Consider the following 17,780-nt stretch of genomic DNA (forward strand, 5'->3'; position numbering starts at 1 on the left):
TCGTTAAATGTTCCAAATCGAAGTTTCGAGTTCATAAAACGCATTTCTTGACTCGGGAATCCAATTTACACATACGATACGCCGTTTTGAAGGTAATGAAACATACAATACAATTAAACACTTACCAACAATGTTTCATGGCATTCAAATCATCAAAAGTCTATTTTAAGAGCTATCAAACCCTAATCAAAACTCACAAAATCAATATTCATGTGTTTGAAGTTTTCTTAATCAACCTATACATCAAAACGAAGCTAGTGATACTAGTAACACAATTAAAACATGAACTTTAACAATTTAACAACATTTAATCACCCAAAACTCAAGATTAAGCACACCCATTTCAAATGTTCAAACTAGTTACTCAAAACAACAAATCGAGCAAACAAAACATGTATTCATGCTAGACACGAGCCATAGACACTAACTAACACCATTTCAAGTATATAAAATGAATTTAGAGAAATTTAGTGTTTTAGAAACGTTATCCAAACGAGATGAAGTTGGTACCAAAATGTAGAGGATGAAGAGAGGATCACGAATATGTAATTTGTTTTGTGATGAACTTCCTTGATTGAATTTAGATGATAAATCTTTGATGTTGGGGTTTGAGAGAAAATATGGAAGTAGCAAGAATGAGGGAGGTGGAATGGATGGAGAAGAAGGCCACTTTGACTATTTGACCTAGTCAAATTTTTGCCCACTTGGCAAGTTTAGTCCCTCAAGTTTTAAAGCGGGTGCGGGAATTAACCGAGCGAATATTTTAAAACACTAGAGTAAACGAGTGATGTTATAATTAAATAACGGGAATATTATGAACGTTAGTCAACGGAAAATACGAATTTAAATAACGAAAGATATTATTTAAAAAAAAAGACAGTGTTAAAAATAAATTTAACTCAAAAACGCGGGATGTTACAGTAATTTTGACTTTTCACCTTTTTTTTCAATTTAACTAAATTCCGTTTCATCAAAAACGCCCTCCACACTTTGTTCAAAAATTAAAATCGACCCCCAAAACAGGTGGGTAAAGTGTCAAATTAACATTTTCATAAAACATCTTAAATAAACTCCACTCAAATATTCAACGAGTCATATCTTCTCGCTTGCAACGAGTTAAATTTTTTCGGCACCATCGTTAAACTCGAAATAACTTTACGAACACATTGTCACTAACTATACGCAAAACGGACACTTTTTAAAAACCGCTAAACATTTGGGGTAATTTTCATACACGCTGATTTTTCACTCGCACGCTCCGTAACTATTTTCATCTATTAACAACAAACACATATGAGTCTTATTATTATTTTTTAATTATTTAGTATTTTTTAGATATATCTCAGTAAATCTTCTACTCTTAAATCATACGGAGTGTTAATATAAGATAACGACTTAATTGCGTTAAAATCTTAAAAGTCAACAATTCCATATCGAAACGCATAGATGCACATATATTGTTAATTTAAAATAATATTTAAATCTTTGACTTTTAGTTCGACTCGAGTTGCGCTTCAACGACAGATCGATAGCCACGAAATAATTTTACAAACTAAACACAATAAAATACATTGAAAATCGAACCCCCAGCGAGCGAGGGTTCGAAAACTAGTTTGGACAAAAGGCTTGTGATTTGAATAATAATTGTGGTGAGGACATGGGTATAAGTGAGGTCAAAGATGACAATTCGGTTAAGGATAAAAAGAAGACCGTGGCTATATTTGGGGATGGGCTTGGTGTGAATTCGGTTGTTTATAATGTACAATACTCGAAATAGATAAAGCACTTGAAGGTCAAGGGTTCGTCAATAAAAAAAGAAAATTAAACGATTGGTGTGGAGTGGATGCTTCTCTATCGATTGTGTTGGAGACGAGATATTTGTTAGATAATATGTCTAATGTTGCTATGCGTAACGGAGCGGGTAGGTTGCATTGTATTTGTTCGAACGCGAAGTGTGAATGTTTTTGCCCGGGCTGGTTCGCGCATTCGAGTAAATTTCGTGGGCTCGGGGTGATGAAATATGGTTCTAAAGGTACGGTAAAGCATAAGGTAAAGAAGAAGTTTGTGTTGGATAATTCGTTTAGTTTACGGGATAGTAGTGATGATGATGAATATGGGGTGCAATCCAAAATTCGTTTAAAGATGCTCAAGTGGACTGGTCATGCAAATGGTCTTATGTGGGCTCAGGACCGGGACGTTCTTTAGGAAAATGGGGTTTTTTTGAGGAGTTTAAAAAACACGGTTTTAGTCCTCATCTGCCGGTACCTAGTATCGGTGACGCGACAGGAAACGGTGTGACCTTTTCGTTAAAGGCTAGTGCGGGGAATGGTGTCGACACCAACTTTACTGGCGATGAGGTCATCGATTAGTGAGGCTTGGAATTGTTTTGTTAGCTACTACTTGTCTTTATTGATAGATTGTTTACTATATTCGCGTTTTTTCCATTTTGTAATTTGTATGTCGTGAAGTGTGTTGGCTCTCGGTGGGGTAAGGTTTAGTTAGCTTTAGTTCGAGTTGTGTCGTTATGTTTAGTTTACTGATTTCGAGCCATGTTTCCGTTTGTTTCTTGTTTCTCGTTTTCTCTTTTCGAGTAAAGGTGTTATAAAAAGTTTTCGTTATTTTGTCAGGAAAAAAAAAAGAAAGAAAGAAAACTATAAGGTAATTAATGTCTTTTTTTTTTGCTTAAAAAAACGAAACACAACGCTACAAACAACTAAAACTAAAGACATTTACGAAAACTAATCAAAAGAAAAGAAGGTGTTATTATTCAGTAGGCTTATAACTACCTTTAGTGGTGAACGTGTTATAATTCAGTAGGCTTATAACTACCTTAGGCTTATAACTACCTTTAGTGGTGAACGTGTTATAATTCAGTAGGCTTATAACTACCTTTAGTGGTCTTGTTCTTGACTGTAGGCTATTGATAATTAGAAGATAAAAGAGAGGGAGAGAAAATATTGATATTAATCGGTGTGTGTTCTTTCTTACATCCATCATCTATTTATACATAAGAATAATAACTGTATAGAATCAATCACGAGATATGAATTGTAAATTTGTCTCCTAAAGTTGAATTATTGTGGATAGAGATATAAATTGTCAAACATTGTTTTTGGCTTTTTATGATTATAATACTCCCACTTGGATGACAATTTTATTTCATTAGAGATCAACTAGTACTGCCTCGTTAAAAACCTTGCTAAAGAAAACCCAGTGGGAAAAAAACTTTAGCTAAGGGAAAAAGAGTGCAGCATGAGTTGACTCTCCCTCAAGTAGACATCGTTGAGCTGTTACATCCTTTTAACATGCCTAATGCCAATATTGTGAACATGCGCTCTGAAAATAGCAGTTGGAAGTGCTTTGGTGAAAAGATCAGCAGAGTTTTTGCTGGATTAAACATATCTCATTTCAATCTGGTTGTTCTTAATAAGATCTTGAGTGTATGAGAAGAATCTAGGAGGTATGTTTTTTGTTCTGTCACTTTTGATATACCCTTCTTTCATCTGTGCTATGCAAGCTGCATTATCTTCATAGATAGTTGTTGGACTTTTATCGCGTTCTAGTCCACAAGAATTAGTAATGAGCTGTGTCATTGATCTCAACCAAAAACATTCCCGAGTAACTTCATGTAATGCAATTACTTCGGCATGATTTGATGATGTTGCAACAAGTGTTTGTTTTTGAGAACGCCATGAAATTGCGGTACCTCCATTTAGGAACACATATCCAGTTTGGGATTTAGCTTTATGTGGATCGGATAAATAACCTGCATCTGCATAACCAACTAAATCTTATTTTGAATCGTTAGAATAAAATAATCCCAAATCAGCAGTTCCTCGAAGGTATCGAAATATGTGTTTGATTCCATTCCAGTGTCTTTTGGTAGGAGCAGAGCCGAACCTTGCCAACAAATTAACTGCAAAAGAAATGTTAGGTCTTGTACAATTTGTAAGATACATAAGAGCTCCAATTGCACTAAGATATGGTACTTCTGGTCCCAGGATATCTTCATGATCTTCACAGGGACGAAATGGATCAGTGTCAACATTAAGTGATCTAACAACCATAGGAGTACTTAATGGTTTTGCCTTGTCCATATTGAAACGTTTTAAAATCTTTTCCGTATAAGTTGTTTGATGTACAAGTAAACCATTAGGCATATGTTCAATCTGCAAACCAAGGCAATATTTGGTTTTTCCGAGATCTTTCATTTCAAATTCTTTCTTTAGAAGTTGAATGGCTTCATGGATCTCTTTATTTGTACCTATGATGTTAAGATCATCAACATAAACGGCTATGATCACATATCCGGAAGTTGTTTTCTTAATGAATACACATGGGCAAATAATATTATTGTTGCCAATACATTATCCTCATTCTGTTCCGGATTGTAATCCCGAATAAAAAATATAGGGTATACCCTTTGCTTATCAAGTAATCACTTAATCGTTTATACCACATGCGACCCAATTGTTTCAACCCATATAAAGACCTTTGTAACTTGATTGAGTACATTTCTTTGGGTTTTGCATTGGTTGCTTCTGATACCTTAAATTCTTCAGGTATCTTCATATATATATCACTATCAAGTGATCCATATAGATAAGCAGTCACAACATCCATGAGATGCATTTCTAAATTTTTAGAAACTGCCAGGCTGATTAAGTATCTAAAAGTAATTGCATCCATAACAGGGGAATAAGTTTCATTATAATCAATTTCCGGTCTTTGAGAAAAACCTTGAGCTACAAGTCTAGCTTTATATCTTGTAACTTTATTTTTCTCATTTCTTTTTCGCACAAAAACCCATCTATATCCCACAGGTTTCACATTTTTAGGTGTGAGAACGATAGATCAGAAAACTGAGCAATTTATAGAAAGAGGTGTGAAAACTGAGCAATTTATAGAACCTTTTCTGAAAAAGTACCCCATGCGATCGCATGGGATTTGTGCTTCAAGGCCATGCGATCGCATGGCACCCTGGGACAGCTCACAAATTTTTAACTTCTTGTTTGTCGACATAATTTTATATTATATATATAATTTATTTAATTTATATAATTAATTATATATTATATTAAATTCACATGCATAGTTGACTTGTAATTTTTGTTCTGATAAGTCGTACGTCATCACTCGACTTATGTCCCGGTTCCGGTTTTTCAAATGTCCTTTCGTACGCTGAGAAAACTTGCATTTTACGTTTCGTGTCACGTACCTTTGTCAAAATATAGCCTTAAATTATCCCTAAACTATACCACTCAAAGTATATCTTAAACTTTCGAGTATTTTAGTCATTTACTTTTATAAATCATCGTCTCGCTATTTGTTAATATATATATAATAACAAATCGTTTTATGACCAAGTTAATATATATTTTCAACATTCATAAACACGTTTTAAATATACGTCGCAATTTATTCATATAATTAATATTCCAACTTATCATATATATTCAAATAAATATTTAAACCAATAAGTTTAATGTACGGTATCAAATAATTAATACATTGTTACGTTTTCAAGTTATAGTATATATATATATATATATATATATATATATATATATATATATATATATGTATCTATATACATATAATTGTTGGCGAATTGTCAAGAATAACCGAAAGGTATTTGAATATATGAAAGTAGTTCAAAAATTTTGAGATTCAGTTTTACAGACTTTGCTTATCGTGTCGAAAATGTTAATCATACAAAGATTAAGTTTAAATTTGGTCAGAAATTTCCGGGTCATCACAGTACCTACCCGTTAAAGAAATTTTATCCCGAAATTTGAGTGAGGTCGTCATGACTAACAATAAAAATGTTTTCATGAGGTATATGTGTTGATAAATAGAGTTTTATCACCGTTGAATAATATGGATAAAACAATCCGATTATTCGAAGCATATGAGAGAAGTTATCATAAAAGAGTGAAATGAAAGATAGAGATTCGTCTTAACTCTTGACATATTAATGATTGATTTCCGTAATTTAAGGAATAGAAAATCTTCATAATCTAAATAAGATTTGATTCTTCGGAAATTAAGGAGATTAAGATCTTCTTTAATTAAATGTGTAATCTGCCTCGGTTGCTATGCCTGATATTTTACTATAAATTGACCTCTTCCGTTTCATTTATTTTCACCACTCCTATAAGCTTCTTCCTTATTTCATACTTCCTAATAGATTTTGAAAATGCTTAATCCAGTTCTGATTCTTGATATTTTCTTGGCTATCGTATCCTTCATTCTTCTTTTTTATCTACCACCAGAGGAGGTTATTTTCTTCTACTATTACCTTGGGGTTATAGTGTTTTTCATTCTCCCGTGTCTTTATATTGCTATACGCATTGATATACACAGATTGTAATTTCGGGGTTTTTATCGGGCTTTTTATTCTCCATTATATTTTGGAGCTTCATGCTTTTATTTTTCCTTCCCGACTTCAAGTCAAGCGAATAATGGTCCAGAATTCGTAGGTATAGAGTTTTGGATGAACATAGTTAATGTTCTAAGAAGGGAATTGTAATGGCACGATCTTGATTTATCAAATTACCAGAATATCCGGAAAAGACCGAATCATCAAGAAATATATTTTCTCGATATATTTAGAGATTATATAGAATGAAAGAGTTATGTAACATGGTTCATGATGAGGGTGGGATCTGTGAACCTTTATCACGTTCCATTAGAAACTCAGCATGACTTACTGTAATATAATCACGTTGATCAAGTGTCATTATATTATACTAATTCGTGCTTCAGTTCCCAACACTACTTCAAAACATTCATATTTTAAACTTGAAGGTTTCAGAATTTAGAAACTAAAATAGTTTCTTTTATGATGTAATACAGATAGCGCGAAGAGATGAATGATTTCAGATAAGAATAGTTATGAAGATATCTCCAGAAATATCGAGGATATTTATAATGAAAGATACGATGATATCTTAGAATTTCTAATATCAGAGTATGATGCGAAAAATCTGTCTGTGAAGGTTTAGAATGAGGAGTAAGGTGTTTCTAACGATTTTAGCAGACACTGAATCATTTGGATCCTTTGAATGTAGATTTCGTCCTTGTGATTTGTCCACAGCCTCCTTCATGGTCTGTTCAATCCGTTTTCCAGTTCTAAATCTTCTCTTTTTCTTAGCTTTACCACCTTACCATTCTTTATCATCAAACTTTTGACTGTTAAGGTCGTTTACAGTTTTTGCTGCTTCATCAGCATTGTTCCAATTTCAGAGAACTAGTTCATAGTTTAGGGTGTTTTTCAGAAACTTCACATTCGAAGTCTGTAAGTCTAGGAGATAGACATTATATGTTTATATATAACTGTTGGCGTAGAATTGCTGCAAAATTCGAAATGCTGATTGCTAATTCCGGTAGTTAGTATGGCAATTATCGTTACAAGATGTGGATGAGTACATGATAGGGTTTCAATGAGTATAAGGATTTTTCGAAAGATCAGGGATAAATGAAGTTGTTGGTAAATTTACTGCTAATGTGGTGGAACATGAAAGGTTCTCCAGTAACAAAAACGTATATGTCAAGGTTATAATAAGGCTAATCTGAAAAGTCGAGGTTGACTGGTTGGAAGTATAGTAAAACTGAATACTTTGAAAAAAGATTGCAAGATTATTTTCGGTAAAAACAACGCTAAAGGATCTTGCACGATTTTGAAGTCAAAGTATAGTTTTGAAAGATGTAGAGATCTAAGAATGACGTCACCGGTTCAGAGTTATGACTTGAATTCTGATCCGTCAATATCAGAATATGTAATTGAATTTGTATGAAATAATTGTGTATCACTGTGAAGATAGTGAGTATAGTTAATGATTTTTGAATCAAAGTTGAAGAATGTACAGTGTAACATATTAATTGCGAACTTAAATATTTCCCGGGTATTACCTACCCGTTAAAGATTTCACAATTAATACTTTGTACAAAAGAATTTTTATTCTCGTCTTTATGAAAATATATGTATGTATATTTTCTTCAGATGTAATACAGATTTAATGAGTTAATATCATATTAAGCTCATTTGATTTTCGGCTTGACTTAGAAATGATTAATCTCTAAAACATTAGAGATTACATAATATTCGCGGAGTATTTCACTAATGAAATCAATACTTCATTATTTATTCTTTTTCCTTGGTGAAGGATGTTGATTGCTCGGGGAATTTTTTTTTTTGAACCTTACAAGGCACATATGATGTTTTCTGAAAAGTTTCGAGTACATCGAAAATGAAAATGTAAAATCAATTATGTAATTGAATAATACACTTGGTTTATTATGAAATGGAATTCATTAAGTTGAAACAGAGATTGTAGTTAACGAAGATTAAGTTGTTAACGAAGGATGTACATCATAGCATATTAATAATATGAGTTTAACCGAGTAATATTTACCCTTTTTCAATTCATACATAATTGCTTAGTACGAAAAGATTTACGATGGTTTTAAAATTTATATATATAAGATATACATATAAATTCTTTAGAGGAAATGAGTTATTACTTCATAACTCATTGATACAATATACTCGTTGTTGATTCGTAATGATGTCCACGGTGCTTTCTTGAATTGACAGAGCTCGTGATGTTAGAGGCGATGTTGACAGCACTGACTGTGCTGGTATGGCTAAGGGTACTATTGATGCTATTTGTAAAACAAGTCTATCTTGTACCTTACGTACCATTCTTGTCAGGGTTTCTACTCTTCCTTCTATTACGGTTAGAACTGGGATAAATAATCTCTAAGATTTTAGAGATTACCTAATCGTCGTAGAATATTTCTCCGATGAAGTTATGAATCAATACTTCATCATTTATTGTTGTTGGTATCCCTTGGTATCTATGGTGAGTATGATGTTGATATCCGAGGTACAGATTGTGATGTTGAGGCGTGTGATGGGGATGTTGTTATTAGTGGTGGTAATGATACTGTTGGTGTTGATGATGGTGGTACTGTTTATGCTGATGGTGCTGCTGCTGGTGTTTGTAATCCCTGCACCATATTCTCCAAAGCCACTACCCGAGCGCGAAGCTCGTTGACTTATTCTATTATACTGGGATGATTGGTGGTTAGGACAAGTGGATGAATAAGATTTAGAATATTAGATATTACGTAATCGTTGCGAGCTGTTCTGGAAATGAGGGTGAAAATGGTGTTACGAACGGGTTCGCCGGTAAGTGCTTCAGGTTCTTCACCAAGAGGTAAATGTGGTGGATGGAAGGGATCGCCTTCTTCTTGTCTCCAATGATTAAGTAGGTTACGAACCCATCCCCAATTCATCCAGAATAGATGATGGCTAATTGGCTGATCCATTCCGGTTACACTGTCTTCGGAATTCAGGTGAATATCCATATCGGAATAGCTGTCAGAGTTTAATGAATTTGAACTAGATACGGGATCCATCTTGTATAATTAGGGAGATGATTTTTGATATGAATTAGATTATAGAATTTAGTTTGGTATTCTTCAATACATAATTTACATATGTATATATAATACCAAATTCCATAAATCACGGAGAAATTTTCGGAAGATGTCAAGAAAAGTTTACAGTAACAGATACGCTAAGATATGAATTTTGTCTATACACTATTCATGCAATCAATGCAGTAAAACGTGTCTAGACTTAAGAATGATAAGCATGTAATTTCCAACAAGAAATGATAAGCAAAACTTTTAACATGCAGACACGGTCGAAGTCCAGACTTACTAATGCATCTTAACAACTATCAGTTAGACACACTCATGCAAGACCTGGTTCGCTAGGACCAACGCTCTGATACCAACTGTGACGATCGCTCCAAATCCATATGGACGAACACGTCATTCATCGATTTCATTGCGAGGTATTTGACCTCTATATGATACGTTTTGTAAACATTGCATTCTTTTGAAAGGCACACCATAAATGAATATTTAAATCAAAGATTTTCGACATCTGATGATTTCTACATATAGACAATCACTGTAAATAATAGTTTACAATAGTACTTCCGTTAACAATGCAGTCAAAATAAGATACATGGTGATGATTTGGTGAATGCAATGTTTCCTTGAAAAATATGCCATGTACGACTCCATGCACATAGCTTGTCTAACATATAAGCAAACAGCGGAAGACTTCTAGAAAACCTGAGAATAAACATGCTAACAAGTGTCAACACAAAGGTTGGTGAGTTCATAGTTTTAGTGTTTAGCATAATCTGTATATAAAAGTGGATCACAAGATTTCAGTTGTTTCATCCAGAAATGTTTATCAAAAGTTTGTCAATAGATTCTACGTAACAGAGCACCCTGGTAACTAAGCTTTAACGTTATAATGATAAATACCCCATTCGTTTTAATACACGCAAACCAACGTGTCCTAAACTCAAATAACACACGTCCGTTAAAAGGCTAGCGCTCTAGCTCAGAAGGGGATGTCAAGTCCTATGGATTCATATACCGTTATTCGCGCCCACCAGTCCATATCCTATGTACTGGCAGTTACTAGTTACCAAAGCTAAGGTATTTTCGGTTCAAACTCGGTGTAGAATTAAGTATGTACTTGTATCCATTGCGTTTAAAATAAATTGCACGTATTCTCAGCCCAAAAATATATATTGCAAAAGCAATTAAAAAGGGAGCAATGAAACTCACCTTAGCAGCACATAAAGTTGTTCATCGTAATGTGACCGAAACTCGGAATATCAAATAATCGTAGATCTCAACCTAGAGAACATATGTTGGTCAATAAATGTCTATCAAGCTAGGTCAGGTCATAGTGTATCACAATCCTAATGCTCGATATCGACATACAAAAGTTATCCAATGTTGTTTCAAAAAGTCAATTTTGACAATAGTTCAACAAACGAGACGTACCTTATATAACGATTCATTTACTCGGTTGGTAATATTTAAAAGTTCACTTTATCAATCTCGTAAACAAGTTGTTTAAATCTTAATTGCAGATTCAAAAGCAATTTCAATTAACGTCAAACATAATTCAGTTGATCATATCTTTTAATCCGTTCATCGAAACTATTCGATATCTAAATGAAAAGTTATTGATTTTTTGCCAGCTTTCCAAAAACATGTATATCATATACCTTTTACCAGTAATATATATATTTAATTAGTGATTCATTATAAACTGTTTAACGACGAAATTTAGCATACAAGCATATATAAATATATATACTTGAGCACTAGACATGGATACATAATTAATATATAAAAGATAAGATATGAGTGCTTACGTATCAGTATTGAGATTCAATATTGTAGGAAATTATGTAGACGTAACGGAGATGATAAACACTAGGTTTAAATCACAAATATACCCCTGAACATTACCCATAACCTCCTTGGCAATAACCCATAATTTCCTTAGCTCTATCCCGCTTGAAAACCATTTTGAAAGTGACACACTCATAACCTCGTCGTAGTATTTTATGTATAATACTAATTAATAATATTAATAATAATAAGATTAATAATAATATTAATCTTAATAATAATAATAATAATAATAATAATAATAATAATAATAATAAATAAAATAAAATAAATACGGAGTAATATATGATTAGAGAAAGAGGTGTGAAAACTGAGCAATTTATAGAACCTTTTCTGAAAAAGTACCCCATGTGATTGCATGGGATTTGTGCTTCAAGGCCATGCGATCGCATGGCACCTTGGGACAGCTCACAAATTTTTAACTTCTTGTTTGTCGACATAATTTTATATTATATATATATAATATATTTAATTTATATAATTAATTATATATTATATTAAATTCACATGCATAGTTGACTTGTAATTTTTGTTCTGATAAGTCGTACGTCATCACTCGACTTATGTCCCGGTTCCGGTTTTTCAAATGTCCTTTCGTACGCTGAGAAAACTTGCATTTTACGTTTCGTGTCACGTACCTTTGTCAAAATATAGCCTTAAATTATCCCTAAACTATACCACTCAAAGTATATCTTAAACTTTCGAGTATTTTGGTCATTTACTTTTATAAATCATCGTCTCGCTATTTGTTAATATATATATAATAACAAATCGTTTTATGACCAACTTAATATATATTTTCAACATTCATAAACACGTTTTAAATATACGTCGCAATTTATTCATATAATTAATATTCCAACTTATCATATATATTCAAATAAATATTAAAATCAATAAGTTTAATGTACGGTATCAAACAATTAATACATTGTTACGTTTTCAAGTTATAGTATATATATATATATATATATATATATATATATATATATATATATATATATATGTATCTATATACATATAATTGTTCGCGAATCGTCAAGAATAACCGAAAGGTATTTGAATATATGAAAGTAGTTCAAAAATTTTGAGATTCAGTTTTACAGACTTTGCTTATCGTGTCGGAAATGTTAATCATACAAAGATTAAGTTTAAATTTGGTCAGAAATTTTCGGGTCATCACAGTACATCATGAACTTCAAAATATGAGAAACAAATAATGAATACATATTTCATCAATATATTACATTCAAAATATGTTATAAACGAAAGTACATAATAAGGAAACATATAGTAAAGTATAGTAAAGTAGATATGGTATAGATTGTAAATCTACATCCATTTATTTGATATGGACATATAATAGAAAATTTATTCATTAAAGTAGTCACTTGTTTGCTCAGTGATTTTTGTATCAAGGTCATCCACAAGGTTTGCCTCTTTTCCTTTTCCCTTTAGGGATTCTTGATATTGATTAACAGAATATTGATTTGTTTGACAGTTCTTAGACCAATGTCCAATTTTACCACATCGATAACAAGAATCTTCAATATTCTTTGAAGAGCTTCCTTCAACATTATGATTTGTGGGATTGTATGGTAGTTGAAATTTATAATTTTGTGGATTATTATTTCTTTGTCCATGACCACGACCACCGTAACCATTACGACCACAACCACCACCACGACCATTACCATAAGGGTGATTTCGAACATAGTTATGATTTTTATTATTGTTATGGTAATTTCCATGATGATGATTTTGGCAAATATGACCACGACCTCGCCCACGTCCTCGTTCAGGTGCATTTCTTTTTTTTATTATTATTGTTGTTAATAGCATTAGCGTCAGGGAATGCTAGCGCACCCGTAGGACGAGATTCTTGATTCTTCATCAGTAATTCTTTATTCACTTCTGCAACTAAGAGATAAGTTTGAAGTTTGGAAAAAATTTTGTAATTCTGCAATCTTAAATTTTTTTGTATAGTTATGTTTGCAGAATGCATTGTGGAGAAAGTTTTCTCCATCATATCAACATCACTTATTTCTTGACCACAGAATTGAAGCTTTGAACGGATCTTGAACATGGCCGAGCTGTATTCACTTACCTTTTTAAAATCTTGGAACCTTAGATTTCTCCATTCTTCCCTCGCATCTGGGAGTAATATTTCCTTTTGATTATCGAATCTACTCTTGATACTTTCCCATAAAACATGTGAATCTTTGATAGTGAGATACATATGTTTTAAGGTGATATCAATATATTTGCGAATAAAAGCAATTGATTTTAATTTATCTTGATCAGAACAAGTATTGTTTTCTTTTAAAGTTTCTAGAATACCCAATGATCCAAGATTTATTTCTACATCCATGACCCATGATGTGTAGTTTGTTTCCGATACGTCTAGGGCATCAAACTCAAGCTTTGATAAGTTTGACATTTTCTATTTTCAGAAAAATGAACAACATAAATTATAATCATAATCAATTTCTAATCATAGACAAATAATAAAATGAAATTAGAATTATTTTAAATTCATAAGTAGCAAACAACAGAATAATGGCATGATTACAAATGATAAAACCACAAGAACAGGATAGAATATAGGTTCACCCGGTGGTATATTAGCAACAATGATGATAGTTAATATGACTAATACAATAGAAAAATCATCTTTGTGTGAATCATCTTTACAAAAACCTTTGAGAGTGGTAATCTGAGAAAATGAAGATTGATTTGTGAAAATATGAAAACGGAGATGTTTATTTTATATTTGAAAAATATAGTCGTTGTAACGTCGTCAGTTGACGTTAACAACCGTAATATACTCGTTATATTAATAATAATTTTAATAAAAGAATTTTATTAGTATAAATATGATTACTATAAAATACATTTAGTATAAATACGTTTAGTATAAAATACGAAGATTAAGATAATAAACATATTATGCATAAATAATAAATTTAAGAATAAACGTTAGTATGCATGAAATAAATAATGATTAATTGCATAAGTAATCATAAATGTTAGATAACATAAATATAAATGTTAGTGAAGTTAATAAGAGTTAGATTACAGAAATATAATTCAGGCGGTATAACCGACCATATATAACATAAATATAAATGTTAGTGAAGTTAATAATAGTTAGATTACAGAAATATAATTCAGGCGGTATAACCGACCATATATAACATAAATATAAATGTTAGTGAAGTTAATAAAAGTTAGATTACAAAAATATAATTCAGGCGGTATAACCGACCATATATAACATAAATATAAATGTTAGTTATGATGATAATAATATTTAACTTACTAATAAATAATAGAAGATATCGTTAAAGAATTTCTTACCTTGATGAGTGATTTGTGCTTGCTTAGATAAACCTTGATTATACGGAGCACTTCGTGCTGATAACGTGTTATTATTCAGTATGCTTATAACTACCTTTAGTGGTGAACGTGTTATAATTCAGTAGGCTTATAACTACCTTTAGTGGTGAACGTGTTATAATTCAGTAGACTTATAACTACCTTTAGTGGTCTTGTTCTTGACTGTAGGTTATTGATAATTAGAAGATAAAAGAGAGGGAGAGAAAATATTGATATTATTAGGTGTGTATTCTTTCTTACATCCATCATCTATTTATACATAAGAATAATAACTGTATAGAATTAATTATGAAATATGAATTGTAAATTTGTGTCCTAAAGTTGAATTATTGTGGATGGAGATATAAATTGTCAAACATAGTTTTTGACTTTTTATGATTATAACAGAAGGCATATTTTTCCATCCATTGTTTTCCTTGAACAAACACAGAAAGTGTGTGCTTCATTTCGTAGCTTTTATTTTAGTCAATAAAATAAAGTACATAACACACAAACTTTGTGTGTCGTTGTTAGGAATTTTACACCCAAATAAGACCTGTTATTGATATTGATCACAATCACAACCCACAAACTACAACCATATCTCTCTCTGTTTTACTTGCCCTAAAACTGATCGTCCCCTTCCATTATCCTTATTTCCTCTACAGCCATTCCAGTCGATCTTAAAACCCAATCTCTCTATTTTATTTGCCCCAACGTTAATGGAGTCTGACGGTTTGTGGTGTGGTCCTTGAACGATTTCTGTTGAAGTGATCGATGAGTTTGGGTTCCAGTTCATTTTTGGTTCGGTAATCCACACATGTGATATGCGAATTTTGCTCATGTATTATCTGTTTTGGTTGTTATTTTTTTGTGTGTGCGAATAACTGAAGAATAACATTCACTGTTCAATTCTTTAATTTTTGTCATAATAATACTACAACTATTGTGCACCACGCATGTCAGAACCGGATAAAGTGTTGCCGATTTATTGATTTCTGTTCAGGTATTTCCAATTTTTTTTTTTTATTTTTTTTTTTATTTTTATTTTTTTTTTATGGTCATTTCATAACTGTTTACTGAATTCTATTTCGTTTGTAACGTAGTTAAAAATAAAATGAAATAAAATGTTGATTTATTGATTTGTCCTCAGGTTGTTTGCAGCTTCTTGCAGAAGGTTTAAGGTATTTCCAAATTTTATTTTGGGGATTTCATAGCTGTTTATTGCATTCTATTTCATTTGTAATGTTTTTTTTTTTTTTTTTTTTTTTGCTTTGATTTGTTTTCTATTATGTTGTTATTGATTGTGAGATTTACAATGACTTATGCATTTTTGGAGTGTAAGTGTGATAATTTGCTTCTTTTAAAATTAGACTCTCATTTAGAAGTCATTGTAAAATTATTTAACGGATATAATGCCAAATAAGAAAAGGCAAACGAAAAGTAATAATAGTTAATGTTCGCCTGCTGAGAGGTCAAGATGGCTTTGTTTTGTGCTGCTTAGTGTATTTGATTCAAATGTTATTTTATATGCAGAGGTGGTTCCTTTTTAGGGGGCATGTTACTACTTGTTACATTTCACTAACAACCAACCATTTGTTATATGTAGTGACAACGTTATACAGTTAACTTTGTGAAATGAACATGTGACAAACTTTGATATGGAAACATATGAATCACTGGAAAAGCCGGTAATAATCGTTGCAAGCTCATGCTATGTCCACGACTACAGAGGTACATTCTCATCCAAAGACCATGCGAATGTTCATTTCATTATAGAATGCTAAATTTATTTATCCGATGTCGGTAGCTTAGCAATGAAACCAGCTATATGAACCAACATTCACAATCCACGCCGTAAATTAAGCTATCACACTCCTATATATATTGGACATCCACAGTTATTCGAATCTAATTCTAATAAATATTCAGTCAACTTAGGTACCACTAGTGATAAACATATTTGCATTGAATTTTTAAACTGATGCAATTACTTAAATGCATAGTGTATCCACCACTCTTCTACAACTAAAATTACTACAAATACTTACTCTGAAATTACCAGCATGTTTTGGCTCTTGGGTCCCTACAAATAGATATTACAAATTAATGCCTTATTTTTATCTTGTTTGCCATAGTTATCCACAACTCACTCTACCCACTCTGTACCGAATTCAACCATAACTGTAGCACACACTATGATTACAAACCGTTGCAATAACCACATTATATTGCTAAAGATATACACACATCATGTAACTTTCAGGAACTTCAGTAACTCACTTCTACTTAAACTCAGTTGTTGAAGAATTCAACCAATCAATAAATGAGTAAGCAATTGTACGACTCAGCTATGGCTCACAACATCTATATATTGCATAGATTTGTCAGCAATTTTATCATTTCAACTACTCTTTTAGGCTAAAAATAATTAACATATGAATCTTTTAAATATGACAGATACAAAATGAAAGTTGCACAAAATTCGATGCTAGAGTCGACAAGGAACCATATGAGGATACATAAAGAAAGTTAAATAACAGAAATTCATTGGCAAAACTCATGGAGCAAAAACCAAAAAGCTACAAGGTAAATAGATAAATTATATACATATATATTATACAAAGTATTATACAAACCACTAACATCCAATTCCCTCTCATTCAGTATGAATACGTGTGAAGAAACAATTGGAATTGATATTAAAAAAGAATGTTATTACACCACTTGCACCCGATGCAAAAGAAAACTAATTGGAAACCCTTCAACATTGGAATGTCATGATCATGGCCCGTAGCTAAACCACAATTTCAGGTAAGTTCTATTTGCGCTTTATCAAAGGGATACTCACCATACAAGAGTTTCACAAAAACTCTTGTATGATCTCCAGTGGGTTTGCATCAAGTAAAATGCATCAAGTAAAATTTCTTAATTGGGGATACTAAAAAAATGAGCGAGCACACAAAAGTTGAAAATCAGGTTCCACACCAATTATTTTAGTGAAGTCAAACCGCATATCCAAAATTGCTAACAAGTTTCGTGATCTGACTCTCTGCCAAAGCACAAGACACGCGGATAAACTTCTAATGTTGAAGAAATAA

The sequence above is a fragment of the Rutidosis leptorrhynchoides genome, chromosome 8 (assembly GCF_046630445.1).
Source record: "Rutidosis leptorrhynchoides isolate AG116_Rl617_1_P2 chromosome 8, CSIRO_AGI_Rlap_v1, whole genome shotgun sequence".
In the NCBI taxonomy this organism is placed as follows: domain Eukaryota; kingdom Viridiplantae; phylum Streptophyta; class Magnoliopsida; order Asterales; family Asteraceae; genus Rutidosis; species Rutidosis leptorrhynchoides.